General features: G+C 39.7%; 1 protein-coding gene across 1 annotated transcript in view; it reads left to right on the top strand.

Moving 5' to 3' along the window:
- The first annotated feature begins 8627 nt into the window (after positions 1-8627).
- The window catches only part of FRY (FRY microtubule binding protein), a 234108-nt gene continuing 216229 nt past the window's right edge, over positions 8628-26506 (top strand). Inside the window, exon 1 of the mRNA XM_051778816.1 lies at positions 8628-8694. The gene's annotated coding sequence lies outside the window, so the exon portion shown is untranslated. The remainder of the gene's footprint in view (positions 8695-26506) is intronic.

Raw genomic sequence — 26506 nt, 5'->3', positions numbered from 1 at the left:
GCCAAGGTGCTTCCTGCACCATGTCTCCACTACTCTGTGCTGAAATGCTGTTTTCTCTTCTTGCCCACACCCTAGCCTGGTGCTAAGCCAGGTTTTCTTGCAGGGCTGCCTCTCAGCCATTTCACTACTCTCATTCAGCTCACTGAATAAACAGAGAAAAAACAGCATTGCTTCATGGGAGAGGTCAAGAATCAGCAACCAGTGTCCAAGGAGAGAGTGGTGCCACTTTTAGTGGCTGACAATATTTAAATCAGCTAAAACAGGTCGTGAGACCACAGGTGGAGACTTGGGTAATGTTCCTTGGAGCTGCGCTAACAGAAGTTTCATTAGTTGCTCTACTGTTTGTAAATAAGGGAGAAAGGAGAGCCCCAGACAAAAACCTCTCTTCCAGTCAAAACATTGCTAACAAATAACTTAAAAAGCATGAAGAAAGAATAGATGTGTTTAATATGAAAATAATAAAAAAATTTCATGCTTCCTACATGTTACTCTTTGTCTGTATATCTGAAAGTCATTACATTTTTTTAATTAAAATATTCATCTGGTAGATCACAATTAAAACTGAGTATTCATACAAGATCCTTGGAAACAGACTGGAAAACATTGTTTCATCATGTAAACATAGTGAAATGCAAATAGTAAATAAGCAGCCACATAAAAATAAGTTCTCTTTCAGTATTAATATTTCAAGATTACAATGTAAAACAGTAAGCAGGAAGTTCTTATTAATCCAGACTGACCACCTGATTAATTATATACCTTCACTGGCTCCTTCAGGCAACGTGGTTTTGTACAGATCCATACTAACTGCTCACTGAATCCATGGCCCAGCACCTATTTTGGCCATGAGCTAAGGGTAACAGTGATACCCCCATTTCCTGGTTGTGAATTCCAGTTGTGAATTCTGGTTGTGGTTACACAAGCAGCTGACTTTATCATGAATTTGCCAAAGTGGAATGTCTTGCCCTTGCTGCTTCCCTGCCCTTCTTTCTCTTCAATGCCCAGCTATGCGGCTCTACTTCTTTTGTATTAACTCTGGCAACCTCCCACTGAAGTCAAACCTCAAATAAGCATTAGGACTTCTAAAGCCTGGAAATGTGTACATGGGGAATTCTGCCAAGCAAGTCCTTGTCAGGAAGGTGGAAATTCAGCTGTCTAAACATAGGTGTCTAGTGCCATTTGAGAAGCTGAGGTATGGTTTCTGGGAAAGCAGGCATCTCCACAGATCCCTACCTATATCTGCCAACCCCACAGACACCTTGGCTGCCACAGGGCTTCTCAAAGGGCACCAGATGTCTGTGCTGAATCCCACCCAATGTCTATCATGCAATTAAGAACAACTTTAGGAGGGTCTGGAATGAAAAAGGTAGTTATTATTAAGTACTAATTCTATCCCACAAAAACACTCTATAAAGGATGCTGCCCCAACTCCTTGTTTAAAAACTCAACCCTTTTAGTCTAATCACATTTGTGAGTTTTAGATTTATATTTTCTCCCAATAGTCCTAAAAATTATGACTCCTATTACAAAGATTGCATTGCATAAGAAAACAGAGCCTTTGATAACAACTAGCTTTAATTTAGGATGGTGACACACAGAGCATTTATGTGAAATGAGCATAAGCAACAGGGAAGATGAGATTATTACAGCCTTGTGCATCAGTTTGTGACTTCAGGTATAGAATTAAAAGACATCAGAAAGACAGGCTAGAAAATTATGCTGCAAGTTTCAGTTTGAGGAAGAAATAGGACTTTGTGACAATTTCAAAAGAAGCATATGCACTCCTGTCCATCCTTACCTGCTCATAAAGGTTAAAAAACTGCCTGTTGATTGTACTGCTTCATCCTTGCAGTTAAAATCACTATTTCACACTTGGCAGAGATGAGATTCACTGCCATCTGCTTTACACCAAAAGGTACTGTGCAAAGAAGTAATTCTTTTACACCAGAGAGATGTAGATGAACAGGAGGCAGTAGGACACAGGGTTGTAGAATTGATTTTCACCCAGATAAATGAGAAACAAAAGCTACAGCAGCTGCTGAAGCAGAGTGTATTAGACCTTCACCTTCCTTCCAGCCCAGAGGACTCCAAAGTGCAAAGCAGGATCTGGTGATCTGGTGCTTTGTTTTACAGCTCACCACCAGTGTAGTTAGAGAAAAAGGCTGAAAATACACACGGCTGTGTACATGCACGTGCCCATGATACATGCAACCAACATATTTCAAAGACATCAGGGTCTAAGGGTGAAGCCTGTCCACCTTATGCTACTTTTACAACTTCCACCTATTTGTCCAACTGATTTATTGGGATAAATGTTTTGCCCTCAGATGAAAAGCCTCTCCTGTGTATTCCTTAACTATTTAGTACATTGGCAAAACAGTTTCGTCATTCTTAATAAATTTAAAAAAAAATAAGCAAAGGGCGAGTTGCTTGAGTCACCTGGATTCTAAGCACAGACATTGAAAGCAGGGTCTAATTATATCCTGTTTTCTTTCTAGAGTTTCCAGAAATGTGATGATGTTTCAGGTAGCAAAGGGAACTAGTTTTACATGAGCAGCACACACATACATACAGTTATCTTCTCATCCACTCTTCCTTGAGTAGCTCATACCTCATCATGTCATCTCAGTCCTGTATTTTTTATTAAGGTCTTTAATTCATTAAGAAGGTCTCACCTCCCATTTTTTAAAAGTTTTGTTTCCACGGATGTAACACCTATGAAAAACAAGCAGTAAATGCTGTGAAATGAAAGTGAAAAAGGTCTCTTAATTGCTATTTGACTCATTATGTAGTAATATCTAGCCAGCCCTCGCACTACTGAGACGGCAGAACATTTGATATGAGACATAGTAAAAGTAAGAGACAGCATTTGTTTCTATGAGTTTCAAAGAGCCCATGTGTTAACACATTCTAGGCTTATTACCACTGTTGACAGGTGAGCATGAGAAGTCTTACTTCTAAAATTAGGATCTCCGTTGCCACAAAAATCTTAATAGGTGAAAACATGCTGCATTTGTGTGTCATTATCTTGGTCATGCTGCTACACACAAATCCAGTCAAGCAGACTAAAGTTAGATTCCCATATGTCTTGTTCAAGGCACAGCTATGTCATTCACCAGTGCAGATCAGGGAAGCAGCATACAGATGAAGCTGGTGTAGTACATATTTAGCGAGTAACATCTTCCTCATGCTCTGTCAAATATCCTAATGTAGGGAAAATAATTTCAGTGCTTGGTCTAGTATTGTAGTTCCTGTTACTTCCCAATCAGCTATGATCCTATTCACAATTGCTCTGAATCAAATCATGCTATTAGAGAAGTCACTTGTGCAAAGTCTCATAAATCATCATGGTTTTGCACTCCCTTTGCACGAGTAAAAATGACAAAAAAAGGCAAGCAGCCACAGAGAACTGCACTGAATGCTTGAGTCCTTTAGAGGGGACAAGCAATTACAGTTTTATCTATTCAGACTTTGGCGACCGATTTCTACCTTTTGGTTCCCCTGTCAGAAAAATCAGTATAATTAGATGCAAGTGCACAGTATGCAGTTTGAGGAAGGCATCTGAAGGGTGCGTAGGCATCTGAAGGATGGTGAATGCAAGTACCTCAAGACAGTGCCTCCCTCCATGAAAAGATTAAATTTCAAATTATTCCTCCATTATTCCCCAAGGACGAATCTGCATGTGGCACGTTTTGCAGCTGGTGTTTTGAAGTCATTGAGCATACTCCCCTCCTCACTTCTGACAGATGCCAAAGTAGCTCCACCATCACCTCCCATTCAGTCTGTCCACCCTTATTCCAACTAATGGAAACTGGCAGAGCTCAGTTCACAGATCTCATGAGTTAGTTGCCAGAGTCCTGCCTGAAATCTCATTGTTGGAATAAGACACTTCTGGACTAAAGACTCTGCAAAGAAATACAAATTTTTAAAAGGTAAGATCTGTTCCAGATATTGGAAAAAACTAAGACTGTATTTAAGAATGTAGTTTCTATGCATTCCCATGATCCTGGCCTTCAGTGAATGGAAACAGGATTTTCTTGAATCTAAATAAAAAAAAATGGACAAGCTCTGCTTAGTATAAAATGATGTAATTGTAGATATTTATACTTCATTTAAAAATAGTTCTCAATATCAGGAGACAAAAGAAGTGTCAGCTCTTAGCACTAACAAATTCCTCTTTTAGCTCTCTGCTACTGTAGCATTTGTTAACATAGGAAAAGGAATTTGCAAAATCATATATTTAACAGAACTTGTCATAACTGAGCAAAAAGAGTTGACCAAAGTGTAATGCAACAGCTGAAGAGCACTTGTTCTCTGTACACTTCAAAAAAGCAGGGAAGTGTCAAGCAGAAAAGTGCTTAATGCCTTTTCCCTGCCATCATAATTCAAATTTGATAAGCTTGAAATTTTCTGAAAGATTCCCTCGTCCTTCATTGTTGATAGGTCATTAACTGAAGAAATGAGAAGCAGAAAAGTTGGGTCAAGAAAGTCATGTTAGCTGCTCGGAGTGTTGCTCTCTCTTACAAAAGACACTGTGACAATATTCTGTTCTCAGGTGTATGAAAAGGCCCAAACTAGGAAAACTATTTGTTATTAATATAATCAAATGAGTAAATTATCATTTGCAACTCTGAAGGATTTTTCCAGACATTCATTTTAAGCCTGTTTCCTTGGAAACTGAGAAATGAAGAAACCAAATGAATCCAAATTGCCCTTGCGTATCACTCTATGTCAGTGTACAAAATTCTGTCTCGTTAAAAGTTGTCCTATAAAATTTGTTATGTGTGGTTTCCAAATATCTGTTAAGTCATCAAAATAGGCATTTTTAAAGACAAATGATGCAGAGATCAAATGGTAAAAATATTCACCTTCCTACTCTAAAATATACTGAGCTTTAGAGAGCTTCCAGACAAACCACATGATCTTTACAAGTGGGCAGGCTACTTCATTAAGTGACAGTCCAGCTCTCAGCCCTGCAGCCAGCATGCACACCTCGTGAGTAATCATTTCAAGCTGGAAATTCAGCCTTTAGTATCCTTGTAGGAACAAAGGGATTCTAATTTTCTTGCAAGGGACTTAAGTATTGTTATTTACTATTATGAAGAGCTACCATTGTTATTATATAAATTATAGAAAATAAGGCCAAAAGAGTTCAGATATAGTCCATTTCCTTCCTCTTCCATGCAGTGGCCTTTTGTGCACAGATTCCAGTTCGGTATTTCCTCCACATCAGCTTGTCTCCTTTACAGTGTCCTTCGACTTTCCACTTAATCCCCTCTGATACTGGTCCTCACATTCAGCAAACCAATACTTTTTCCCAGCAAACCCCATAGTACGTTCTTCAACTTCCTTTCTTGCTTCTCCTTCAACACATTTTTATTCCTTTTCTTGCCCCACACAGTCTTTTCTCAGCTCACCTGTCTCCATCCTCCCTATCATTCCAATCTCTTCCCAAAGCAGCCTCCTCTTCCTATCAGCTATATCCTGCTGAAATAATTTAAAACATTATTGGTGTGAAAACACTGGGGGGTAGGGGGATGGCACTTGAGTGACACATAATTAATGCTGGCCCTTTTCCAGTTACTGTCAAACACATCACAACTTCACTGTCAACTCCCTACTTTTGTCTACTTCTAGTATTTGTCAAATATGGGACAAAAGGACATAGGACATCATGGGTTTCAGCCTTTTTAAATAAAATTAAGTATTTCAAAGAGTAATAGATAAATAAAGCATTATGTTGTCATAGCCCCCTCCTTCTACACCCAAAGAACAGGTGGGATAGAATTGCCTTCTATAGGAAGTCATTGGTTCTCAAAACTGATTTCTACAAACATTAGAAAAACAGATTTTGTCTAACCTGTGGTTTTAAGAACTATCCTAATTAAATATAATCACAAAATCTAGCTACTCTGAAGACAAAGGGGCTCTCCCAGTCCTTTTCAAGTAACAATTTTCACTCTGTTCCTTTTTTTCCCTTGAATGGTAGAAATTTCGTCCCAGCATGCACACTCCCCATCAGTCATGTAGTGGTTCAGCTCTATTGGCTAGTGTACTCCAGGGAATCAGACAAGATTTAATTTCTTGCCCTCTGGGAGATGAATATTGTGTATATAGCCTTTAAAGTCTTGGTTCCCAGTAGTTTTTAAAAGTTGTGTGTGGATATTTAATTGGGGTTCTCGTGCAACGTTACAGCCCTACAAAATTTCAAGATGCCTTCTAAGAGCTTAGTCTCAACCTATAAGATGGCACAGCTTTTCCTGTATCTCCTCAGAATGCCCTTCAGTTTCTGTTAATCATAACCTACCTTCATTAATGAATTGTTATAAAGGTCAAAATCTAAAATGAAGATTCTGATTTTCCTCATAAAATAATCCCCAAGATACAAGTCGCTGTAGATGAGATGCCTCCAGACCAAACAACTGACCTTGAGCAGAGAGAGGGATGCAATGAGGAACACCATAAAGTTGATTAATCACGAAAAGGAACAGAAAACGTGAACCGACAGTAAGGGGAATACTGATTCTCAGTGTATAAGTGTATAGGTATTTATCACACAGTTTTCCTACAGAACATCAAAGATGAGATTTTAGGGAAGGCTGAAGCAGTGAAGTAGCTGATGGTACAGAAAACAGTGTTACCTCCTCACTCTGAACACTCTGACATCGACCCAAAGCATTTAAGAGCTTGCACTGCAGAATGCCAAGAGCACTAAAAGGTAGGCGGAGGTCTGTTACCCCACTCTCCCCTAATGGCTCTGTGCTGCCTGGTAGTTAATGCACAGCACAAATGGTGTACGGATGATGTATAGACAACAATACCTACTTTTTCACCAGCCTGTGACACCCTGTTAGATATATCCTTGTTGGATAAAGAATTCCCATTCATAATTACTGAGATTCAAGTGTTTTAAATGCAAAACTAATTGCTTTGAGTTATATGTTTTATTTCACACAATAATTTAGTTTCCACACAGGTGTCTAACTACAATATAACATATGCTTTATAGTGGACAACAAACTAACATGAGTCATACATGATCCAGTTTTAGCCTGGAATCAACTCAAAACAATGCGGGGCTTATCTGACTATTTTGTTATTCTGTCCTTTTGCCTGTCAGCAAAAGCTCCTCACAAATTTTGAAGCCTTTACCAGTTTCACAAGTCAAGCGGAGAATTGTGATACAAATCTCAAAGACACTATATGCTTTGAAATTTCATGAGAACTCAGAGCAGAAGAGACACCCCAATTAGTCTCTCCACTAATTTTACAGTTTTACTTGAGCCTCTTACTAATTTGGAAAGAGTAATGACATGTCTCTTGACAGCTCTGTACATGGCTGTCAGCCCAGCACAGACACAGTTGGTAAAAACTAGAGGTGACTTTGGCAGGAGGAGGAGATGCAGAAGATTCAGTGGAAGTAAATGGGGAGAACAAACATCCCTCCCTAAGCAACCAGGCCTCATCAGCTATGCTGCTTAAAGAACCTTGTGTTTCTCATAGGAAAAAGACACCAACCCGCTTTAACAAGCCTATTTGCCTAGGAAGTTGATATATATCTTGGAATCTTACAGCTGATAAACTTTTTATTTCCCAAGCAAACACATTCACCCTTATAAGAACAACATACTCAAACTTGTCTGCATTCCTACCTTTATTCCTCAGTATGATTACAAATGATCTAAAGAAACATGAACAGGTTTAAGTCTTTCCTCGTTGACTTCTTTCACATATACTGTCACCTTGCAAGTTACCTGACACTGCAGATTAAACCCCCATCCTTTACCAGCCCCTCAGCGAGCAGCTAATGGAGTGCTGTCCCCCCGGGATGCCTCTCAGCAGCGAAACCGCGTTTCTGCTCCTCCCGATCACAGCGCAGGGCACTCATCGCAGCTTCTCCTTTTTCGGATTTTGCTTAACCCTTTCTGGCTCATTTTAGACCCGCACTCCAACCAGGACTTCAGTTTAAGACCTCTCTGCTGTCAGGTGATACCGGCACTGCCTTTTCGCCGAAAAAACCTCTCTTTTATACCCTCTTTTCTGTTTCGCACACCGAGCATCTCTCCTGCCGGGCGGGGTTATCCGACCCAGGACACTCGCTGCGGAGAGCGGCGCTGGGATCGTGTGACAGAGGGAACTCGTCCGGCCTGCAGCCGCTCCGGGCGCTGCCAGTCGGGCTCCACAGCCCCACCGCCGGGCTCCTGCCATCTCCTCCCCAGAGAGCGGCGTGATCCCGGCCGGCTCTCCCGGGAAAGCTGCCTCGCTTTCCTGTCGCGACGCCGAGGTCGCTCCGTGTGTCACCGAGGGGCAGAACGCAGCCGCGCCCGCCGTGCCCGCCCCGCGCCCGGCCCGGCACAGCCCGGCCCACCGCCCCCCTCGCCTCCCGGGGCGTCCCTGCGGGGAGGAGCCCAGGGAGCGCCGGGCGGGGCGGTGCGATCTCGCCGCTGGCTGGGACTGCCCGGAGCCGCCTCCGCCTTCCCCTTCTTCCCCCGCTCCCCCGGCGGCGGCGGCAGGACCCAGGTGAGAGCGGGGCGGCGCCCGGCTGTACTGGGGGAGGGCGCAGCCGGTGGCGGCGGCTCCCGGTGGCGAAGGAGGGGCCAGAGGGAGGGAGGGAGGGAGAGAGGCTGGGCTCAACTTGACAGGAGGGAGGGCGCGAGAGGAGGAGGCGCCGGTGGCTGCTCTCGCCGGGCGCGGGTGAGTGAGTGAGCGGGCGGCGGCGGCGCGGGGAGGGGAGCGGGCGGCTGAGCTCGGCGTGTCCCCGACGGATGGCGGGCGGGCGGGCGGCCGGAGTGGGGAGGCGGCGCTCGGCCGCGCCCCGGCGGGCGAGGAGAGAGGCGGGGACACCGGGCGGTCCCCGGCTCCGCTCCGGGGGTTCGCTGTGGCGGCGGCGCCTCTTCCGTGGCGGCTGCCCGGAGGAAAGTTTCGGGGATGCTGGTGAGGTGGGGGCTCCCCCTTTCCCTCCGCCGCCCCCCTCTCCGCCTCCCTCGCGGAGCCCAGTCGCCAGCCGGCGGCCGCACGCCCTGACGCCGCCGCCGCTCAGCGCCCGATGGCAGACAAAGCCGCCGCCCCACCTGCCGCCCCGGCCCCCTCCCCGCCCGCGGCGGCCACGGGGACCGGGCCGGCTGCCCTGCCGGGGACGGGCGTGGGGAGCGACACTGGCCCGCCGAGCGCCAACGAACTTATTTTTAGATGTGCCTCCCATCACAATGCGTCTTAAAAATAGCACGGTTCTTATTTAAGGAGTGGGGAAGAAACTGGTTCTGGAGGCCTCGTGTTGTGATGTGGTTTGGTGGTCGGGTTTTTTTTAAGCCAATTTTTAGAGGAAAAAAAATGTTTCAGTGGTACAGGCAGCTGTGGGACGGTTAATATCCACAGGTGCACACAGGATGCTTTCACGGTATCTTCATTAAGGTCACCCCTTAAGCATGTCAACAAAGGTACTCATGGCGTTGTCCTCCGCAGTGTGTCTTCAGTGTGAGACGCGAGGTCTTATGTACGTGCCCACCTAATTCATGCAATACTTTTTATAGAGTCACTCGAGCTTCTTTGATCTGCCGTTTCCTTCATTTTCTGCCCGGTCACTTCTCTCTGGAATGCCTGCAACATGTGGGTGATGCAGACTGAAGGAGTAATAATGAGCTGCAACTATCAGAGCTGTTTATTATTTTGTAAATAAATATTTTGCTTTTGTTTTAGCTATTGTATCTCAGCTGACTCTGGTGACAGAACTACCATAAAACAAATGAGTCTTATTGCACCAAATGTGTAATCATGATTGCTCACAAAGGCGAATTCTGATTTTTATTTTAAAGCCACTACAGATATATGGGAAACTTGTGTAAAATTAACTGTAAATGCAAATGGAAAATTACATCTCCAATAAGGAAAGGAACTTTAAGGAAAAAGCACTGAGTCACAGAGTGTTTTAGATTGGAAAGGACCTCTGGATGTCATCTAGTTCTGCCCCAACAATCAAAGCAAGTCCAGTTGTATAATGTTGCTTAGACCTTGTCCAGGTGAATTTTGAGTATCTCCAAGAATGAAGATTACACAGTCTCTGTGATTGTGGTGGTGCCAGTGTCTGACCACCTTTGTGGTGATTTGTTTTTAAATCTATTGGCAATTTCCTGTTTTGCAATTTGTGTTTCCTCTTATCCTGCCACTGTGCACCTCACATCCATCCACAGGTGATCATAGTCATGTACATCTGTAGTTCTAGAAGCTAGCAGAAACCATGCTAGTGTTTTGGACCAAATAACTGATTGTTTAATGACATCATTTTAAGTATGATTGCTAGATTTTATTATCATAAATTGGAAATTTATTCTTCCCAAGCATTTGCTTAACATTTCCTTTTTATTTGAATGTGGTTTATAGCACATTAGCATATTAATTTAAAATGTATAAACACCTCATGAAAACTATTTGTTGGTGTTTTTCTAAAATCACAAAAATGTCTCAAATAATTTACCCATCTCTCAATTTGAGACAGTTTGCTCCCAACTTTTTCTCGAGTCTTTTCACCATCAACAGTGTCATATAGGCTCTTGGAATGACAGTGTGTCTACTCATTTTAGTAGAAGGAAAGCTTTATGGCTTTAGTCTTGAAATAGATTTTCCTAGAGAAGGGATGTGCCTTGAACAATACAGTGCAACCTGTTATTACTGAGAAGTTGCCTTTGTACTATGTGTAGGTATTGTTTAATGGTCTGGAGAAGCCTAGGTTTATATTTATGATGCTGTTGATGTGGGAAATTATGTGAGCACCTTTTTTTTTTTTTTTTTTTGTCCAACAGGCAAATTTTGGGCTGTGCAGAATAAAAATTTGCATGTTATACACCATGACATATGACTGACAAAATTATTTGGATTTTAATTTGCATAAATTCTTGGATGTTGCTGATAATATCTCAAAAGCATTTGTAGTGTGACTTATAGTATGTCACTTCTAGATGTGTCTGAGTAAAATTTCAAAACATTAGTATGATGCTGCTTAATAGCTAATGCTTCTGAATAACTGATGGTTTTCATTAGAGCCATATCAAATAATTTATTAGAAGCCATTTGAATGACTGGCTGCACTGAATTTGATGATATTTAGAATTGTTTGATAAATAATTTAACTTGCTTTTTCAAATAACAGCTGCTATTTTATAATGATGGGAACACCTGATGTACTTACACTCATTGTCTTGTATTAATTGTGGTGGGCTTCCATTCAGGAAGAAATCAATCATATGTTTGACGTTTTTTGGGGGATTGGGGTTTTTTTATGGTGTGGTTTTATAGTATTTTATTTAGTCCTGTACTGCCTGTGCGAGTCTTAGATATTCCTGACATTTATAAATCTCTTCTGCAGGCTCATTGAACTCTAGATTATGTATTTGAGATTTTAAATTTTACCACTACAAACATTTTAGGGCTTTAAAAATGATATTTTCTGTTTCAAAAGTTAAGTGTTTAGTCCATTTATGTTTTTCCCAGTTAGCATTTCCTGTTAGCATGTCATATGGTAAAATAAATAAATTAATGTCACATTACTCTTCTATAAAGTAAACCTTTATTGGGGGAGTATAAAGGCTTTTATTTGATTTGACAGTATTTGAGAATGTCAGTTTATCTTGGACTGTTCAGATCAAAATCTCAGAAGAGGAGGTCATCATATGTCTTCAAGCAGATATTGATAGCAGTGATTCGTATAATAACTTTCAGTTTGAATTTGGACAAAAAACCAGGAATGCACTTGTTAGACTCATGAATGGTTTGCTTACTGTAGTGCATACAGAAAGGCTATCTCTAGCTTGAACTTTATTGTTATAGGACAGAATTTCATAATGCAGCTCATACGCTTTCAGTTTTATGGCCCAGAGGACTGAATGTTGGAATAGCTGTGCTAAGTTAAACCTGGAGTCTGTGACAGTGACTAATAAAAGATGCTTCAGAGGGAACTGTAAGAACAAATGTGAGATAATTTGCATCCCATGTTCAAGGTGAATCTGGTGCTTTGTAGTTTGGAGTTGGTTTAAAATCTGCATAATATTTAATAGCCTCTTCCGATGTTATTATGCATAGTTATGGACATACCTGTTGCTGATATAAGTAACCAGTTTAGATCTGTGGCTAATTTGGGGGGCATCTAGTTTATGCAGGTGTCTTATTTGCTTGCTTGTTGCCAGACTGTTTACAGGCTCAGGACAAATATGTTCCACCAGTTTCAAGGAATGGGGCTAATGTGACATTCAAGAAAAAGAGGTGCTTCTGCGCACATGTTTATAGTTTGAACTGTAGTGGTGACAACACTCATCTGGATGTGAAACCTGCCCAGTTGCAGATTCCTTTTGTGTTTGTGTTGGAGCAAGGTCTGGAACAGAGACTGCTTCTCAGAGAATGCCATTATCCCCACTTTGGAGGATAGTCCGGGGTGTGTATCTCTCAGCTTCTGTGAAATGGACATGGAAACTGTGCCTGTACTTGCTAGTTAGGCCTTGTAGTTTTGGACTAGGAAAACTTGTGAAGTTTTGTGTTCCAACAGCTAAACAGCTGTCCCAGTGAGTACTCAAGTGTATGTGTGTGTATATATATATATATATATATATATATATATATATATATATATATACACTCTCATGTATAAACAGCATGAACAAACAACAAAGACATCTGAAATGACCCTCTAGCGTGATACATACTTACTTGAGTCTCCTGAGCTATGGACTTGACTTTAAAGTGGGGGGAAAAATAGCATTGTTGTAGTACAGTCTGTTTCTGAATATTGCTCAATCCCAGTATCAGTAGCATCTTGAATGTGGGATGCTTATCATTTCCCTTTTATTATAAGAGTCTGCATCTAAATACTGTTAGATTCTTTATATTGATGGCTTCTGGTAAGAATAAGTTACGTGCTGTGTGAGTATGTATTTATGAACTTGTCATTGTGTGGTAGAATGGCACCATTCAGTATTCAGTGAATATCTGAGAGTCTAAGCATAAATTTCATTATATTATTGCTTATGAATTTTTTCTGAACTTTATAGATTTCCCATGCAGCTCTGTGGAGGGTTTTAAAATGGTGAAATTCTTCAGTACCTACCATGAGCTCCTGGCAGACTGCACACTATGTTTGGGAACTTAGGTGTTTTAACACTGATTGAAATTTTGGATAGTGCTGTTCCAAATCAGTGTTCCTTCAGCTTCTGTGTGAGATGGATGCCTCTACATTTTTTTTTTCAATAAAGAAATCCATGATTTACATATGTATGCCAGACTGGCCCCGAAAGGAGCGCTATTGCTCCTGCTCGAGGCTTACCTCTCTTAGACTAGAAGCCAGTAGGCTGCTGTGTTAATCCGATGACAACTCAACTAGTTTAAATGATTGGTTGCTAATATTTGTACTAATGTATGATCCAAACCCATTTTTCACAGAATGCTTTGTATTTGCGACATGACCACACATTCTGTTCTCATCACTGCTTGCATCATTGCTGCAAGCATGAGACTGCTATAGATGGCAGTGTGAGGCTGGAGAACTTCTGGTGACTACAGTCACAGGAGGTGAGAACTAAATTTAAAACCTGGATTTCTGTCCCTGGTAATTGAAGCTGCTTTCCTAATATAGCCTTGGTAAAAATCATAGCTTTCATTGACTTTTTGTTACATGATCTATGTCAATCAAGAAATCTCCTTAGATGTTTTAGGCAAATGTCTAAAAGCAGAGATAAAAACATAGTAGGTGTTTACTCTTATACTTAAGACTCAATTCTTGGAAATTTGTACTTAAGAAAAAAGATTCTCATAAATCTCTCATATTTTTAAATGAGCTGGAGCAAAGCATATGTATGATATTACAAATAGTGTTACTAGTATCTATAAAATATTAGCCCATGCTAGCTTTTTGTTTTCTTTCAGTTGTGTAAGAGCACAGATAATTAGAGTGCTTTGAAAGGAGTTTAAATACAAGTGTCAGTCATCATTGTAAATGAGTGATTGTTAGGATGTGGATTTATTTTATTTTTTGCATCACAGTACATGGTTTTCTTGGAGCAGCAATTGCAAGACCTTCATACCAGGCCATGACGGGGCATATGAATGTAGCATGGGATTCCAAGCTGGGGCACCTCTCTGTAGTAGGATTGGAACTTTTCTGTATGTAAGGGAGTGGAAGACATTCATCAGTGCTACAGGATATTGCTGTCTTCTAAATTAAATAATAACTGTATTCTTATTTAGATAGAAATTGGTTTTCAAAGATAGGCTTTTTGACAATAGATCCCTGATAAAGAATCTTTGTCTCAACTTGTGGAAGGCTTTATTTGGAGACAGAACACCTATATTCATTAACTGCAGGACTTTCACTGTGATCATTGTATATATACCTGTCAAACTGCATGAAAATCAACATAGTGGAGTTTTGGTAGTTCGGGGTTTTTTTCAATTTATGAAATCAGCTACTACATCCTTTGTATTGTTTAGTATTTTCCTTCAAATGTCTTTACTAAAAATCTAATTCCATGCAAAACGAAAAATATTTTTAATAGATTCTATTGTTCTTTGGAAAAAGTGCTGCGTACTTTTGTACTTAGGATAAAGAAAATAAAAACTGATACTTTCAGAAAGCAAGCTAATTTTCTTCTGCAGTAGAAACAGAATTGCTTGTTGAGACTGACAACCTTAGTATTTCTAGGCAAGAGCGTGACTTCAACCTCTCTGCATGTGATGAAATACCACAAATGATGCTGCAGTTAAGTGTTGGCACTGAGGATAAAATGACAGACAACAAGTAACATAATTGTTTGTAATATAGCTGCGTAGACTGTTCTTAGGTGGGTAGTTCCATACATTGCTGCTTAATAAGTGATTTTAACAGACTTCACCAAATTCATCAGTCTCACTTTTTTTTAATTCCTTCACAACCTGATGAGCTCTGAAATGAGTTAGAAGGAAAACTGTATGCTAAAAATTGTTCAGAAATTACTTAATGGGTCTGGTTAGTTTATAGATGCACTTTCAACTTTGTTACTATTAAATGAACATTTTCAGTACCTTAAAACTCTATACTGTATATACCTAAAAAGTTGTATGCATTGCTCTTTTGAGATATTTGTAGCAATACGTGTTCTGAGAGAGAGGGTTTTTTGGCTATTAATATTTTCATTAGGCAATCTTTATTGGAAGATTTAAAATTAAAAATAAAATAACATCATCTGCATTTTTCATATTGTATTTGCCTATTTCTTCTGTCTCCTGATTAACTGTGGTCACCATTAACAGCAAGTGTGTCCTTTTGTGAAACCTGGAGTTAGTAAAGCTCATTTTCTTCTGAATTTTTATCTCATGGTTCATCTGATGGTTATGATCAATGGTTTTATTATGTTGAAGGAGTGGTAAGGTTTCTCTCCATGCAGGCTCTGCTAATGCGTAATATGATGTGAATCCACATTCCACCCTTTATCTCATTCAGAGCATTTATTGGAACTGTTTGTCAGAAACATGTTCTTCACTTGGCCATCTGTTTCTGTAAAGCATGTAGCAATTTAACTACCTTTGAGGTTGCTATCCTGTCAAAAATCAGTAATATCTGCCAAGTGGTTGAAAACTATTGGGAGGGGAAGAGAGAGATGTTCGCAAACCTCGTGATCACATAAGCTTCTTAGCTTTAGCAAAGCAGACCTGAAATCTGTATTTTAATTATTCTGCAGCACTTGGGATTCTGATGCTCTCCTTAAAGAGATAAATCTCAAAAAAGAAAATTACTTGTGTATGAAAAGTTTAAAACATGTGCTGAAACTAGATAATATTTCTTGTAATACCTAGTGTCAGTAGGAGACTCCTAAAAGTACTGGCCTATTTTTAATGAATATCAGACCCACTTATTTCCCCCTCATAAAATCTAAGGTTTCATGGATATTTTGAAAGCAGTAATAGCTACAGTTTATTCAGGCAAGACATTTTGATGAGTGTATATTTTACAGCTTAATGTCTGCAAGAGTTTGTACAAGGAGTGTGGAGTCACATGTAGGATTGCGTCACCTGTCAAGAATAATAGCTTTAACATATACTGTAAATATAAAGCTCCTGCTTACCCTACTAGAAATACTTGTGGAGTCACATACTCGAACACAATGTTTGACTCAGTTTAAGTAGGGGTGGTTTTTATGATATGTTATTTCAGTTCTGGCCTGTTGCAGTGTCATTTGGCAATCTTGTCTGAAAGTCATATTACTGAAGTCATCTTGAAATTAATCCATACCATGCAAATAGGAAATTATCCTATAACAAATTAAAAGTCAATATATTGTTTCTTCAATTGCAGAAAGAAGAATTGAAAATTATTTTCTGTCAATAATGATTAATCACAATTAAGCCTTGCAGTACTTTGAAGTATGCTATTGTACGTGCTGAACCTTCTCAAGAGTTTAGTCTTACTGTAAAAACAGGATATGAGAAGTGAAATCCTGAAGAGAGAGAGAAAAAGAAAAGCAAAGATAGTAAAAATAAATGTAATTTCTAATTTAAGGAAAATTGATAGTTTGATATGAAGGCATTGGAGGAGTGAGATTTGGATAGAGACAAGATGAAAGAAGAACATACTAAAGCATAAAGGAGGGAAAATTACCATTTATGGGAAAAGAGAAATGAAGGCAGGTAAAACCTTTTGAAAATCATGAGTGTCCCAGTAGAAGTACAGCATATACCTCTGAATCTAGTCATTTGAATACATTCTTCAAAAAAGTCTGCATTATTCTATTTGGTGTCAAGCTGACTTTATTAATATCTTCTTTCATTTTATTGTATGATTTGTTAGCTGTAACTAATTTGCTAGGTGTAAATTACCTAGGCCTGAATCTTCACTTCTCAAAGTTTGTCTCTTGAGAAGAAAAAAAACTTTCGAGGTATGTCCAAGCAGTATCAAAACCACGTGAGAATTTTGTATATCCTTTTCCCTGCTTAGGAACAATACTGGAAGATTTATACAACAAGGACTTTCTATCACCACATAGCTTAGTAATGCCGCAGTGGTATTTCTTCCCCAGTCTAAGCACGGCAAGCAAAAGGACTTGCTAAACTACTGTTTACAGTAGTCTAATGAGAACACAGGCAGATACCCTTCAGAACAAAAATAATTACTTTATGTTGCTCTTGCAGTTAATAAAATGCTTACTAATATCATCTCGGAATGTAAAAATACGTAATTTTTTTCCATCTTTGTATACTTACTGTATCTTGTGTGAAAACACTGCCATCATAAAAGGATGAGAGAACAGCTACCTATATATTTAGCCCTGACTGTTGTCTTTTGGGTCAGACTGAACATTTCTGAAAAAAGGAGAGAGCCTCAGTTACCCTCAAGGAAGCTATGATCCAACTGGAGCAGTTTTTGAGATATAACAAAGAGGAGGAAGGAGACAGCAAGTCAGAAGGTGCAGTGCAGGTAAAGGTTGGTAGATGGAGAAGTGTAGGTCTGCCTCCAGCAGAAGTCAGTCCTCAGTGGCTACTTCTGTACCAGTATGTCCACCGGTCTGGACCTGGACATGTTGCTAAGCTGACCTCAGTCTGGAGCAGCTCTGTTGTAGAGAGACTTAATTCAGGTCCAAGGGCAAGATGAGTGGTGAGCAGTATGGAGAGCTGGGGTTTGGTGCTTGACCTGGCTTCTTGTGCAGTCTTTTGTTCTCTGGTAAAAGGTTTTTAGGGAGCTAAAGCTGTACAGGCTTATGCAAATACCAGTTTGTTAGTGATGTTATTTAGAAGATTATTGGTCCTCGGAGGAGACTGTGTAGATATTTTTGTCCTGAGGAAACGGCTGAAGATTGCTGGGCTGGAAGTAAGGTCCAGAGGAAGAAATACTTCCCACAGGGACATAGTTATGGGTTAGATTTGGTTTTGAGCTTTTTAATAGCATCAACTGGCAACAAACCAGCTTGAATTCTTGTGCATATATTGCTTAAGGTTCCTATTTTTGTATTTTAATAAAATACAACCTCAGAGACCAAAGCTATAGTTTGGGGGGGGGGGGGGTTCGTCTTCTTATTTTCTCTCTTTTTTGGAGGGATGGGGAAGCAAGACTGTCTTAATCTGAATTCTTCACTGGATTTTAGCTGCAAGTGCTAATGCAATTTACACAAATAAGAGGCCGAAAGGAACAGTCAAGATCATATTCTTATCTCTGACAGATTGCACAGTGAACAAAGTTCTCTGTAAGTACAGGTATTTAATATGATGACATGATTGGCTTTTGCCAACTTTTCACTGAATTTTTGAGTGAAATTACAATTTAAATTTATAAGCATATTTTAAGACTGTGGGTGGTTTTGTTATTGCATTTGATTATTATAAAAATGGAAAAGACTAAGATTTCCTTAGTTCATATGGTCAAACCTACCAGTGGAAACAAACACTGCAGTTGCTGAGGCTGGCTATTTTTCATTGTCTTGAGTGATTCCTATGCTATCTTTTTCCTATCGCTACTTTTTCCTTTGCCTTGTAAGTGTTGTTGTGGAGTCCTTTTTCCCTTAATAATTCTTGTCTAATAATTCACATGCTAATACCTAGCTTTGAAATATATAGTAAGAGGATATACAGTCCAGCTATTCACAAATGAGTCTCCATTCTTTGAACAATCTGATTATGTTCCCCATCTCTTGGGAGGATCCACAGTGGAGGATCCTCCAGGACTCTAGAACCAATTTGTGACTGATGAAAGTCTGATGGTCCTTAGGCCACTGAATCCACCTGAGAAGGGGCAGCATGTAAATTATGTCAGAAACAATCTGTAATATTATTACTCCTAATTTCTGCTACTAATAAAAGGTGAGGGAAAGGAGGAAATGGCTGAGCTGATTGTCTGTTGTTTTCAAAGACTTATGTAAATCACATAGGTGATTGTTGTTAATCCTTAATATGCCGTGTAAGCCATATTCAAGCATTGCTGTGGTAGGTAGTTCTTTGTATACAGTTTGTGGGGCTGTATTTATTACAGTAGTGGCTAGAGTAGATTAAAACTATAGGTTAATATTTTATTATCATAAAAACTGTGTTTGAAAAAGAGTGCAAAAGGCAACAGTTAAACTACTGCCTGTTGATAGAGTATTGTGATACTGTGCTGGATGAAAAGTTAATGTTGATATGATTGCAGAAGGCAGGTTACTTTGCTTAGTGGAAATTACAGAAGATTCTGAGTAAGTTTGTGTTGTGTGAAATTCAATGTTGACACATATTAGGATCTACTTTGTCAGAAAAGGGAATAAAATAAAATACATATACACTGTTGGGACATCAGAGTAAATATTCATCTGTGTTGATGACTTGATAGATAAGCTAGGCCCCAAAATTATTTTTTTCCTGACCCAACCATATGAATAAGTTGTCAGAAAAGACATGAAGATCTCTGTTTACATGCATCTATTTACAGTCGAGAAAGAGTGTAGAAATTGAAGTCAGAGATTGGCAGCAATGATAAATGGACTTTGGAAAACCTACCATGTAGAGTAAGATTGAGAATATTGGCACTTTTCAAATTATTCCACTTAGAACTGTATACAGAATAGTAGGCTTTATGAGGAAAGAGAATTGTGTGTTCTGTCTACCCTTTTTGATGAAAGACTAAAGGCTGTGTAATAAAGTCAAAAAACTTCAAGGATGCAAGAAGTTCTTTTTAGAAGATGTGTCATTAGTTTGTGTAATTAACTGACAAAAATATCAGAACAGTGGGAAGATGCTGTTATTTCTACAACAAAGGATTAGATGCTTAAATGTAATATATGCATATGATATATAAATTACTTCAGTATTGTTGAAGTGCTTTCTGCTGTAAATCCTTGCACTTCAAAATATAAGCAAACTAGTTGGAACAATTCAAAAGACTCTTTCCCAATCCAGAACTGTCCACTGACTAATTTCTTGCACCTTCTGTCAAACCATCTGCTACAGGCTAATGAACAGACAGCATGCTGGATTAGATGTAGCACTTGTATGAGCTATTTTGATAGCTCCCGTGTTCCTTTCATTAGGAACTCTCTGATTAGTGAAGCTTAGAGTTAAATTTTTGAGGGCAGGGGTGGGCAAAGTATTCTTTCTGTGAGCTTCCGCACTGCAGGATGCTGTTGACAGAGAGGAGTGATGAACCCACAGCGCTGTTTTTGAAGCATGTTTTTTTATAAGCCTTCCATTTAGCAAAAGAACATCTCGGTAACCTCTGTCAAATGCCCATGGGAAGTAATGACTGAGTTGAGAGGAGTGCAGAGTTGTACCCCTTTTGGGCTGGTAGATCTTCATAATTCCATACGTCATACATCACTCTATAGTACACAGCAGACATCAGCTCTGGAGCTACAGCCTAGCTAGAACAAATACCAGCTTCATTTCAGACGTCTGTCTGTGAGGAGTCACCATCATCACCTCTTAGAGTTTCTTTCTGCTGTGGCTCTGAACATGATGCCACACAGTATAAGCCGACACTGGCAGGCAGCTGGAACAACCACAAACCTGCAGCTAGAATGTAAAGAGTAAACTGGGGGATCCCTGAAGCAATACCCAGGCAGAGGTAGACAAGTGGAGATGCAGGCACTGTTATGTTTTGGTCCAATGCTATGGAATCACTGGCCTGCTGTTTACACAAGTTTATCAAGGGCTATTCCCAGCTGCAAGTTCACTTGAGCGATTTACAGTCTTCCTCACTAGTCTTCTGCATTTTAATCCATTCCTCCTAGCACACACAAATATTATTTTTCTGCCAGTGGCAGACATAGATGTGTTTGAAGCTGTATACAGACTAGCAGAGAAATTATTGATTTCTTTAATTAATTCCAACATATGCCCTTTTGAAGTATTCTTAGATGTACTTCATGGGACTGTTTGTGAGGGGTCCAATTTTACTTTGCAACTCAATCAGTCTTGCATTTGTCAGGATTAAAAAAAAGGTTAATGATGTCATTTGGTCACTGTTTAGTGATTCCTACGATTACCATTGCAGTAGAACTGCTTGTAAGCATCAGAGATCCAGTACCAACAATAGCCGAATGGAAGTGACCGGTGTCCCAGTGCATTACCATCAAAGTCATCAGCACTGCTGGTGGCTTTCCAGTCTCTAAACCTGCTCGTGATCAAAGCAGAAGCCTGTCACTGAAGATGGGTGGGCTGCTCTAAGAACAAAAGAGCAGGGAAGCAAAGGATGCTCTCTTCCTACAGTATGGTAGCTGCAGGAAGAGCATCCTTTATGCTGCCTAAACCAGTGTTACAAGCAGCTGGACTGACTCTGGCCTATCAAGACTCCTTGCTGTAATCTTTTGCCATAGTATTTGCTCTCTTTATGCAATAATATTTGATTCAACATGATTGGCATTTTGCACATAGATCAACAATGCAGTTCTTTTCTTTTGTTTGACTGTTGTTTTTGATTAAGGGTTGAAGAGCAAGCATGCCCAGGTGTTCCTCAACACCTTAGGTGCTTCTTGGCTAGCAGCAGTTCTGGTGGCTTAAAATTTTTACCAGATCAACTATGACCCATCATTTATGCCCCTGCGAGAAGATCCACAAAGTGAAAAACCATTATGGACATATTAGAAAAATCTGTGCATTATGCCCACATGCATTGTGTTAATAACCAATCCTTGGAACTAATTAATTTTTTTCCCTGTCTGATATTCAGCCTATTATCTTTGATGTATTTAATGAACTTCCCTAATGCAGAAATTTCTATATAGATAGTGCACAACCCAAAAAAAGCACTGTGGGTATGACTGATAGATCAACCTATTTCAGTCCATAGTTTCTGTCCTAGCATAACTTGAGTGACTTCATGTTTTCAGTGTGCCTACTTTCAATAAGCTGATCAACTTAGTTTACATAACTCTCAAAGAGGGCAGGAGCCATTGCAGTTCATTTGTCATTCCTCATCTCCCATAGCTGTGCATAAATCCATGGAAGTTAAAAGTAGATTTGTGGACTCCCTTTACTTAATGTTACTGGCATGTGATCTCCATTTCATAACTGAAAAGGCTCTGACATCTCTGTGTAAATACTTATTTTTATTCTTTTATCTGTGGGGATGTCAATTAAACTCTGAAACTAAAGTTGACATGACACTAATCATGTGCATTCTGGTGACTACCTAGAGCATAATATTGTGTAATGCAATTCTGTAGGGAGTCTCCTTAATTTTTACACAACATATAACCAAATGAACTAAGGCCTGTTCAAATTCCTTTTTCCTTGTTCTCTCTCTCTGTTTATTTACCGGCGTAGATACTTTAAAAACATTGGCACTTCCTGAAGCATATTCAAATTCCTTCAGTATTTGAGGGGAGGGTAACAGATTTAAGGATCTGTCTCTTCCATTTTCTGTCCCAAGCAAGACCATGAAAGGATAAGTCTCGTTTCACCCATGTGAGACCTGTATCCTGTGATACATCCTGTGAGACCTGAGACTTGTGGACCAGGATTTGCTGCAGCATCTCAAGCAGCACTCTGGATGCTTGTGTCTGGGAAACTGAATCAAGACCTTAATGCCATGTAAGAGACTATAAAACTGTTACACTATCCAAGAGCTACAAAATCCTATTAATTTCTGACATAAGTCTTCAGAAAAACTTGAGAAAAAATACTAAGGTCAGAAATTGTATGGCATTAGATGCTTTTAATGAGACTAGGAGCATCATTAAATGAACTTTTAAGATACAGGCTGCTCTAATGTAAGTCTTTTAAATTTGTCTGTATCCTCACTACTGCTGGAAGGAGCAATCCTGCTCAGCATCACTGAGTGCATTAAGTTTTAATAGCAATTTGGGCCAGGTCCAATTACCATGACAAGTAATCTTTTAGATTAAAATCATCTTAAAATTTGGAGTGTAGTCATATCTATCTTTAAATAGTGTTTCTATTTTTGTTTCAACTATTTATTTTTATTTAACTTCCATTTAATCTTATCAGTCAGAACCAGGAGGTACTGCATCCAGTAACTGTCCATTTCTTTTCTAAAAGATCTGAAAACTCAATTAAGTTTTAATTAGTGTGTATAGTACAGATTGTGGTGGGAGTGTTGTTGATCTGAATTTTTTTTTAAATAAAGTTTGAAAATAAATCCACTCTAGCTTACTTGATATGACCACACACTTCTGAATATCAACTGTAGAATAGTGCTTTACAATTTGAACAAAAGAATACCAATAGTGAGTCTTGATCATAGTACATATGATTCGGATAGTCCTGTGGATTTTGTTACTGGTCAGATGGAAGGCTACGTTAAGTGGGAAAATAACCCTTTCCAGCACAATCTTGTTTAATATTCATCATAAAATTTTTAACCCTTAAAGAGATTATTGAGACTTAGCTGGTGGTCAAAGTGAAAGATAACAAACATAGTATTTTTATCATAACAATGTGAAAATAGCCAAATTTGTTTAGTGAAGCTTAACAATAATGTCTCGTTTCAGGATGCTGATAGTACTTCCAGTACTTAGTATTGTCAGTGCCTGTGGTTAGGCTTTTATTAAAAAATCCTGCTTATTCGTTTGAATATTTGCTTTACCATTATAATTCAGTTAGGAAGTATAATTTGTGTAGGTAGACTTGTACTATTCTCCTTTGAATCCGAGTTAGAACATGAGTCTAGACAATTGCAAGTTCAAGTTCTGAAACCTTATTGTCTTAATTTTGTTCTATAAAAAGTGAATTAAGGCAAGTGCTTCTTTATTTGTGCCCTATTTAGGGAGTTGTTCATTGCTTGTATTTAGGAAAATGATTGAAACTTGAGAAAGAAAGCTTTCTCTTTTGTGTAGTATCCATTTTATGACTGGTACCAAATATTGAGTGCAAATGTGAACGTGCTGGTTGCCAATTATATTCATGGAAAGAGGACAGCATGCACACAGGTGCTAGTTCAATTCTAGTGATAAACTTGCAGCAATGTTTCTACAAAAGTGTAATGGGAGGCATTTTCACATTAGTGTATGATAATTTTTTCCTGTGATATCACTTGTGAAGTCTCTCTGATGGCTGCAAGGCGCTGGGGTTCATGGAGTAGTCTCTAGAGCGGAGGTACCATGTCAAGAACCCTCCCTGCTGCAGCTATTAGCTTTGTTTGATCTGTTTGCTAGGTGAGCTTGACTGACTGTAAGACCATCTCTTCAAACACTTGTAGTCATAGCAAATTGTATTACAGTCTAAGAATACTACACTTCATTGCTGGGGTTGTAGTCTATGTTTCTGCTTAGTGCAAATTGCATAGTTTATGTGTAAGGGCTAAGAATTGGCTCCTGAGATCATTTGGTGTACATGCTATCTAGCATATTAATGATGATATTGAATCAAGATTGTAAGTTTTGCCCTGTGTGTGGTCAGGATCATGCAGTTCCTGAGCAAGCTCTGAGGAGATCACTGAAAATTAGTGACAGGCAGTGTTTGAGCAGGAACAAAAAGCTGGAGGAGTTACACTGTTCAAGCTGAGCAGAACTATCCTAGTGCCCTCTGTTGCTGATGGAGCAGCTTCTGTTGCCTGAAAGATGTGCAAGGTACTTTTTATATCCACATACGAAGCATTATGGTGTGTACTGCGAGTGTGTGCATTGCTGGTGCTGACTCAAAATACAATATGGAGATGTGGTGACCTGGTCACTGACCGATAGGAAAAAGTATTATAAAAAATGTAACTACATGCATTTTTCAGTGGTATTTGAGTCTGCAGCATTTTTAGGCAGGATATTAACATCATCCCTTACTGGGAGCTTAACATTTTACTGTGTCTGAGATCAGTTGTCAGGGAACAGCAGGATGAAATTACTCTGCAAGAGTAATTCCTGATTTAACCCAAGTCAGCAACTACCATGCAGCCACTGGCTTGCTCCCCACCACCACCAGTAGGATGGAGAGGAGCATCAGAAAAAAAGGTAAAGCCTGTGGGTTGAGATAGAAACAATTTATTAATTGAAATAAAATAAAATGTAATAATAGTAACAGTTATAATAAAAATATTTGTAATGAAAAGGGAGATAACAAAAGGAAGAGGAATAAAACTCAAGGAAATAAACAAGTGATGCACAATACAGTTGCTCATGACCCACTGACTGATGCCCAGCCCATCCACGAACAGTGATTGCCACCCCCACTTCCCCCAGCCAATTTTCCCAGTTCATATACTGAGCATGACATTCTGTGGTATGGAATATCTCTTTAGTCAGTTCAGGCCAGCTATCCTGGCCATGCTCCCTTCCAGCTTTTTGTGCAGCTCCTCACTGGCAAAGCCTAGGAAGCTGAAAGGTTCTTGACTTAGGGTAAGCACTACTTAGCAACAACCAAAACATCACTGCGTTATCAACATTATACTCGTACTGAATCCAAAACACAGCGCTGTAGCAGCTACTAAGAAGAAAATTTACTGTATCTCAACTGAAATGAGGACAAAGGGAGACTGCTAGCAGTCAAAGATGACACAAAGAGTGTAGTCCCACACTACCCAAACAAGAAGAATGGAGCAGTCGTGACAGTATCCAGTGACAACCAACAAACAGTCCTCTTTGCCAGTCAGGCAAACAACTCCAGTCATGAAACAACTTCAAGGTCAGTTCCACTGGTCAGGGCATGTGGCCAGGCATAGGCATATTTGGAGCATGGCACAGGCAAGGGCCAAGGGCAAGATTCTGAGCTTCAGTAGCTCCTAAGCAAAAGAGAGAAATCCCGAACAAGGCTTTTCATAGCTTTCCCATGCATCAGAGCTAGCCTTAAGCACAGCTGGCTAACCCCCTGGGAATGGGCAAAGACGTAGTGCAGAGGGCCCTGACTGACCTTTGAGTATCAGCTCTGCCCAGAGAAGGTAACTTCAGTCAGCTATGCTTTCTTGTGTTCTTTGACATACTCATTCAAACTGTGAAGCTGTAAAAATATTAATAAACTACTGATCCAATTTGCTTCACAGTTTTCCCTGTTACCTTCATACATATTGAGCTGGCTGGGAAGAAAGTGAATCCCTTATGAGACTCCGCAAGGCGAGATTTGAAGGAAAGAGTAGCACAAGGAAACCAGTGTGACTTGTGCAGCTGTCACAGGACAACTGACATGCACTCAGTACAAGGCTGATAATTTCTACTCTCAAGAGGCATTCCCTTTAGGGAATGCTCACCAAGGCTTGCAGATCCACAAAGAACAGTGGGGTCTCAGCCAAGCGTAAACCACCAACAGTTTTTCTTTCTAAGTAATATTCATCCTATTACAAAACTCTGAAATGTCTGACTTTTTTAAATTTTTTCTTTTTTTTTGAGATGTGTGGTATTCAAAAAAGTGAATCCTGCCTTTTTTTCTTTTAAGTGTGTTGAAGATAATTTACGTTTAAGGGAAATACCATGCAGTTCATCATTTTAACAAAGAACCGTATGGGAACAATATTAAGGACTTACTGGGAAGGGACATGAGCTCTTTGTGTACATCACAGTTTCTGTGCTGATAATATTGTAGTTAGATTTATATGTGTTAAAAGATCCCTTAAGATTTTTATATATGATAAAAACCTTAGAAATTGCTTTCA

This window comes from Manacus candei, unplaced genomic scaffold (assembly GCF_025592945.1).
Source record: "Manacus candei isolate 608988 ecotype Guabito, Panama unplaced genomic scaffold, ASM2559294v1 h1tg000014l, whole genome shotgun sequence".
NCBI lineage: Eukaryota > Metazoa > Chordata > Aves > Passeriformes > Pipridae > Manacus > Manacus candei.
The sequence above is the reverse complement of the archived record's forward strand: the minus strand, read 5'-3'. Positions and strand labels throughout refer to the sequence as shown.